Source organism: Montipora capricornis, chromosome 6, assembly GCF_036669925.1.
Source record: "Montipora capricornis isolate CH-2021 chromosome 6, ASM3666992v2, whole genome shotgun sequence".
Lineage (NCBI taxonomy): Eukaryota > Metazoa > Cnidaria > Anthozoa > Scleractinia > Acroporidae > Montipora > Montipora capricornis.
In genome coordinates this window covers 42,524,267-42,531,776 of record NC_090888.1, presented here as the reverse complement: position 1 = coordinate 42,531,776, position 7,510 = coordinate 42,524,267, and the positions used below count along the sequence as shown (strand labels likewise).

Sequence of the window (7,510 nt, the reverse complement as noted above, 5' to 3'; positions counted from 1 at the left end):
TTACGCTGACAAATGAAATAATTCGTATATTGTCCCTTCAAGGTTCAGGCCTTCTAATGTCACATTTTAGAGAATTGCCAACAGCATGCGAGAATATTTAAAAGCTTACACCTTTTTGCTCCCTGATTACATCAGCAAATTAGATCGACTTATCAGCCCCAATAGAGCGGACTTTCATTATTTAACAAATACGTCCACCGGATTTTGAAACATCAACATTCACATACTCAAATGAATTTTCTATAGCCTCTCATAGGATCAAAGTCAATCAAAGAACACGAAATGTAAGACGCCTTAATTGCATGGCTTTGCCAAACCGCAGGGAATTTTTCATTGTAGAAGCAGCATCGTTAACGGTCCGTGTGTCAGTTGAATGATAACAAAATAAATCCGTGGAACTTTGTTTAATTTGTACAAATAACTAATTGCTCTTGATTAAATGAATTCTGGCAAATTCTCAAAAAATTCTGCCAACCCGAAGACGCCTAAAATCGCCAAAATCTGCGGATAGTTTGCAAATAACCCCTTGAGACACGAACAAATCACTTTCAGAAGTTGCAGATGTTAGATGGAGAACAAAGTGGGCTAATGAAAGATGTAATGTTCAGGGACATGGCATGATATACTTGACATTTGATTCATGATAGCTACCAGAATGCAATGCATATATGCATAGAGCCTCGCTGTCATTTTAGCCAGGGAATAAATGAAAGTAGATGTTGTCTTTTTCCTCAAGGTAATTTGGCATCCGATGGAGAGCGGAAGGGTCCTTCATTTTCCTATACGAAGTAAGTGCTTCAAATCCCTAATAATCTTTTTAAAATTTAAATTGCCCAGTAGGAGCAACCAGTCTCCCCAAATGTTTGTTAGCATTTCTGCTTCCAAACCAAGTCAGAGCTTTATGCGCAAAGAGAAAGGAACCGGAGTACAACTGTGTGCAATCCTGATTCTTGAACCGGCATCGAAATCCTAACCAGATCTCGGAATGATTCTTCTGCCCTCTCATGTACTTTGTTGAGTTGTTGCATGCGCTCTTGGCTCCGGCAGAAAAAAGCTTAAAAATGTTCGGAACAAGGACAAAATACAGCTTGTAATTAATCCATTGCTATTCCGATTTCTCCTGAGACTTTACTAGTGTAAGAACAAGGAAAATTCCTCAAGATCAAATGAAATTACCTCTGAGTTTATTTGTGGCACTATCAGCGGGGCCGATGAGTCTGAAGAGGCTGAAGAGTTTGTTGATGATTCGCCGGTTGAATTCAAACTCGCATTAACCATTTAAAGCACAAACTCAAGGTCGCATCATCTGTGAAGTTCGTTCGTTATGTAATTGCCGTTCGTTAAAATCAATGCTTTGGGGGTTTCTAATTCCATTTCCCTGCAGCCATTAACTTTGCATAAACATGATTAGATTTCGAAAATCTATCGTCCACACATCCAGCCGTCTCTTCTCGCGGAGGATCACCCGAACCCTGAGTGAGCAGCAGAAATCGAGGCTAGTTGCACGTTTGTGATGTTTCGTACTAGTCTTAGGCGACTGACTCTCACTGCGCCAAAAAAGGTAGCTTCTTTGATTATGCAAATAGCCAATTTGTTAAAAAACCGGTGAGTTCAGCTTTTCCAAGGTGACAGCTTGTAAAGCTCGCAGTTGACGTAACATAAAGTAAACACAGGATAAGAAAATGAAGCGATAACCCACTCCTAATTCGAGCTAACGAAACGAAAGTTTAACAGCTTTTTCTACCGAGGAGAGCCCCATCAATCATATGCTACAATCGTAAACAAAACTCGTTTCAAAATTTCAATCATTTTGTATTTTTTTCTTCTATGTATCCCAGATCAGACGAGAGTTCGTGCCCAATGTTTGCGTTTTGTTACGATTGAAAGAAATCATGGCAAAATAGTTGCCAGTGTCTTGGAATTGTATACATGCGGTGAAATGGTTAAAGTAAATTAAACTTTTTTTTACTTGGGAATAAAGGGCTCATCCCAGTCTCAAATCTCTAATATTGACTAATCGACGAACTTGTGTACTGACCTAGAGCCGAGGAACTCAAAAGGGATTCTGGCCTAACAATGGAAAGCACTTTTTCACTCAAGATTTAATGTCACAATCAGACGCGTACGACAAAGCCATTGAGTTGATTATGCAAGACCCTGAGCACAACATCTGTGAAATTACTTGGTGGTTCGGATGGGGTTACACTTTAAAATGCTGGAGACCCTCAGACACAACACCAACAACCTTTGGATGTGGGGGAGGAGGTCACGTTCTGTTCTTCAGTGAGCTGCTCTTTAAGTGGAAAGATAGTGTGCCTCTGCGAGGATGAGAAAATGAACGCCAGAAACAGACTAAAAAAAAGTTATTGGAAACGTGTGATAAACGAAAGACAAGATAAATTGATAGCCATCATAATTGTTGCCTTTTTGTCAAGACTCTTTTGTAATTCACCGTTAAGGTTTAGCTTGTACTTAAGAATTAAAACGGGGCAAGTGAGATGGCTATGATCATCATTAAAGTTCTTTAAATGCAAATCTTTGTCTCCAACCTTTTTTGCTCAACTCTTCAGAGGTTTTGTGAGTGCATTTCCCATGCACTCACAGAAATGACCTCGCTCTCCCCCATACCAATGTTGATGTAGCTTGATGTGGAACAAAATACGGGTCACTCACCGGTTCTGGGAAACCCCACACGTTTACTCGATTTGTCACTCGTTTTGAATTTCACCAGATTTACGTTTTACATTTGGTTAATCGATTGATATCGACACTCGTTTATTTAATATTAATATTACGTTGTACAATTTTATTAATATTATTAGTAATATTATTAAATGTTCGACCTCGGACATTGCGTTTCTAGCTTTCTGATTGGTTCATTCAATCTCTGTTATCAGCTCATTTACCATATGACCTAATATGGAAACTGACTGCTTCAAGTGTGGCCCAGATGGAAAGGGATTCACTCTAATTTTCAGGTTTCCAAGTATTCCAAATTTAATGAACATTTAATAAAACAATTATTCCATTCGCGCTTGTTGGATACGAGACTGGTTACCGTTTCATATCCAACCCGTGCTCATGGAATAATTTGTTAATTATTACAAACAGAACTACGCGGATGTCATATTTTCATTGGCTCGTCGGACACAGGCTATCAGTTCATATTCCAGGACCTGCTGTACGTAATATGGTCAAGGAACGCGTCAGCAATAAAGGGAACTGAAAATATTTTTTCAGCTCTGAGAACAAATGGCCGACAAAAGCTAAATTAAAAGCAACTAATACTGATGCATAGAAACTTTTCATGTGTTCTGATTACCAGTCGTTCATGATAATCAACTTTTTGGTCTCGGGTACAATGTAACTCTTCATTATTATGTGTTATACTAAAGCAAAAATATTTATTTCAGTGTAGATGAAGAGTGGTATCCTCCACTTTTCAGCTGCATTTTGGTGTCGACCTCTTTTTTACGACCTTTTAGGAAAATGTTACTGGTTAGGTGATTTTTTTGGTTTGTCCAAGTTCTAATTTTTTCACTAATCTAAGGCAAACCAAGGAAAATCAAGTCAGATATGTGAAAATACCATTTCTTTATTGGGTGATCGTTTCTCCTGTCTTCTTTTAAGGAATATAACAATCATGACATTCACAACAATTTTAATATTGGGCATCAAATGCCGCACATAAAAGGAACACCCAAAAATATCAATTTGATTGTCATTAATGACCATCTACTGTAATCGTTCATCCAATGTTTCAAATTCTTGCAAAAAAAAAAAAAACTCTCAACTTTTGCGTGATTTGATTGGAAAATTTGGCAAGTACTTTTTCACTCCCACACTTAAATGGTTTAAACGTGCATTTTTAAAAATACAAAGAATTATTTTTCGAATTAAGTGCTTTTGAACTTGAAGATACAAATGAAGTTTAAAATAATACAGCTGATAATACCAGAAATAAAAGGTGGAAAGGAGAAATCACAGGGCATTCGAAAATGGTAGGGTGAACTGCATGCTCAGGAAGACCATTCAAGAAACTGATTCCTAGTAGATAGTACACTTTGGGATTGTCGCTGATACCAAAAGACTTTTGTAGTTGGTTTGAAGACAAATTTCTGTAAAATATTTCAAATTGGGAGTTTGGGTTAGCATTCAGCATTTTAAAGTATGTTCATTGTACCACTTTAAGGATGGTGCCTAGTAACTTAAAAGTATTTTTGCACGGTTTATGAATATGCAGGAAAGCAGATATTAACAATTTGGAGATTCGCTAAAGAATCAAAACTCGAGTCATGTTTGAGAATGAAGCAGACACTCGACGAAGATGGCATGCTTGTGCCGGGACCTTCCAAATCAGGCGAAAGCAGCAAAGACAATAACGAGGACACGCTGTTAGCATCAGATAGCGATTTTGAAAGTGGCCAACGGTCGCCTGACCGCAAGAGCCGCCACCGAGAAGGAAGGAAAGACATCCCCAACAAGCCTCGCTATAACTGATACAGCGCCTCCACTCTGGAAAAGAAAATAGAGAAATCTGAAGCGTCTATTAAGAAACTCAAAGCACACATATCAACGCGTTGACACGCTACCCATACAGACGAGCAGAAAGCAACAAAATCAAGCTCAAACAATTGGAGCAAAGACCAAACGTAACAAGAGGAAAGAAAACGAACAATCCTGATCTAATTAAGAACCGGCCATGACCGGAAAAAGAAAGCCGCACTGAGAATGTACTACTTTTAGCTACAGAGCTAAGAAACAAAATCAAAAAAGTGGAAGAAATGATGAGAGTTTTACAAAAGAAAGAAAGTGAATCTTATCCCTGTGTATTTACTGACTCTTCAGTTAAAGGGAGGGAGAATGAAAAACGCAAAATCGGAAACAAACTTCCTAGACACTACTATCTTTAAAGGCGAGAGATTTTACAAAGATTCAATCTTTAACATCCGCACGCTTTTTAAACTGACTGAGACATTTCAATACACGCATTTTTCTTCCTGTCACGCTCTGGGCGTGAAAAAGGGATTTATCAAAAGCCAAGTCCTTAGGCTTCTTAGAACCAACTCTTTAAAGGCAACATTTGAAGAAAGCGTGAAAATTTTCAGATCCAACTTGCGTGTCCGGGGCTATCCAGATAATCTGGTAAACAAAGTCCTCGCAGAAGTCATATTTACAGAAAGAAAGTCGGCACTTAAACAAAAACCACAAAAAGTTCAAAACGGATTAATGCCTTTTGTAACACAGTACAATCCATCAGTGCCTAACCTTCAAAGAGATTTAATCGAAAATCAACCATTGCTGAGAGAAAGATACAAAGAACCACCTCTCATCTCCTACAAAAGAGGAAAATCCCTGGGAGACATACTTTTTAGAGCCAAACTCTAAAGGTCAAAGACCTATCACATCACTTTAACCTCACTGTTTAAACCGAGGCGCACCCGAACACCGTTCTCGGTTGTAGTGTGATCGTGTACGATTGTTTGGTCGTACTCGGTATATACTAAACGTGCTCGTTTGAACATAAATCTCAAATGATCCGATATCCAGGAATGGATGATTTTTTCAACTCGTTTATTTGTTTACGTATTTATTCGATTAAGCGCCCAGGGCGCTTATTTAATTTTTGGACTTTCAGGGTGGGCGCTTATTCGAGGTGGACGCTTATTCGAGGCTGGGCGTTTATTAAATGCTCACCATTTTCAGTAAGTAAAACTTCCATTTTGTAACAAAACAAGACAAAATATTAAAGCGTATAAATTGTAACTCAAGCGAAGCTATGATCTTCGCAGTTATAAGCGCAATTTTTGCAATTGCGTGGAGAAGCCTGAAAAATTCAGGACTTCAGCGGGGCTTGAACCCGTGACCTCGCGATTCCGGTGCGACGCTCTAACCAACTGAGCTATGAAGCCACTGACGTTAGGAGCTGGTCATTTGTAGGTTCTAATGGTCCCGTGAGGAATGAATCAATGATGAAATGGTATATGAAATGAATCATATATGAACTGCGGATATGAAATCAAGTGAAGCTATGATCTTCGCAGTTATCAGCGCAATTTTTGCAATTGCGTGGAGAAGCCTGAAAAATTCAGGACTTCAACGGGGTTTGAACCCGTGACCTCGCGATTCCGGTGCGACGCTCTAACCAACTGAGCTATGAAGCCACTGACGTTGGGAGCTGGTCATTTGTAGGTTCTAATGGTCCCGTGAGGAATGAATCAATGATGAAATGGTATATGAAATGAATCATATATGAACTGCGGATATGAAATCAAGTGAAGCTATGATCTTCGCAGTTATAAGCGCAATTTTTGCAATTGCGTGGAGAAGCCTGAAAAATTCAGGACTTCAACGGGGTTTGAACCCGTGACCTCGCGATTCCGGTGCGACGCTCTAACCAACTGAGCTATGAAGCTGTTCATTGTTCGGTTTACGTATCCCCAGGTGTAACAACTCATTGTTCGGTCTTCGCAGAAGTCTCTTTAGCTATCATAATTCTCAATAAACTTCAATGTCATCGTGAACTATCTGGTGCTACCTACTCGATATCCGACAGCGTAACGTCAGAAAATGGGTCAGTCGGGCGAGAAGCTGTTAGGGCTTTCTGGATGGATGTCAGGTTGTCCTTGTCCTTGGGGGTAGACGCGTATTCGAGGCTGGGCGCTTACTAACTTTTTCTACCGTCAGGGTGAGCGCTTATTTGAGGTGGGCGCTTATTCGAGGTTGGGCGCTTAATCGAATAAATACGGTATACTCTCATCTTTAAAATGTTAATATAACCTTTAATATGATGAAGGTCACTCTTAAGTAAGATGTTATCAAGACACGCAAATTCGTCTCCTCAAAATAACACGCGTAAAGTGTGTGGAGAAACACAATGATGTGCCGCAAACACACTTCAGCACGCTGCCGAAACACTAACTACATTATTTTTTTACACATCTTTGTGTCAAAAACGCTCAGTTGTACTTAAGAAGATGCGAAAAATAAAAACGTTTTTCTTTCTTGCCACGACGACTTCGCCGCCCTGGGTCAACCTAAGCAAAGACGACGGAGACGGCAAGGAGAACGTCATCTCAAAATATAAACTTGCGTTATTGTAATCATTTCTCGACCTTTTATTATGAAAAGGGTGTGGTAGTTCCTCAAAAATGACACTGGTCGGAACGGCGCTTCAAGTTCAGGGGAGAAAATGAAAATATCCTCAAGTGCTGACGCTCTTCACAAAACCTCAAATTTGGCTATTTCACGTTGTTTTGCAGACGACGGCAAAGAAATGGACAAAAATAAAAAATGCCACGGTAACACTTACCTCGTTAAGTATATGATCTCTGCACTTATATAATGAACAAATTACTTCATGGTTTGCTCATTTGTACGCTTTTTATTACTCACTCGTTTTGAAGGATCGTTAAACTCACTCGCTCGCTTCGCTCGCTCGTTAGTTTACGCGATCCTTCACAACTCGTGAATAAAAATCGTACACACTTACCAAACATGAAGTAATCTA

The 7,510-nt window shown here is 39.4% G+C and overlaps 1 long non-coding RNA gene across 1 annotated transcript; it reads left to right on the top strand.

Moving 5' to 3' along the window:
- The first annotated feature begins 672 nt into the window (after nt 1-672).
- LOC138050532 (uncharacterized) lies at nt 673-2,535 on the top strand. Its single transcript, XR_011132644.1, has 2 exons — nt 673-788; nt 2,043-2,535. It is a non-coding gene; the product is annotated as an uncharacterized lncRNA (long non-coding RNA).
- Nucleotides 2,536-7,510: the final 4,975 nt, after the last annotated feature.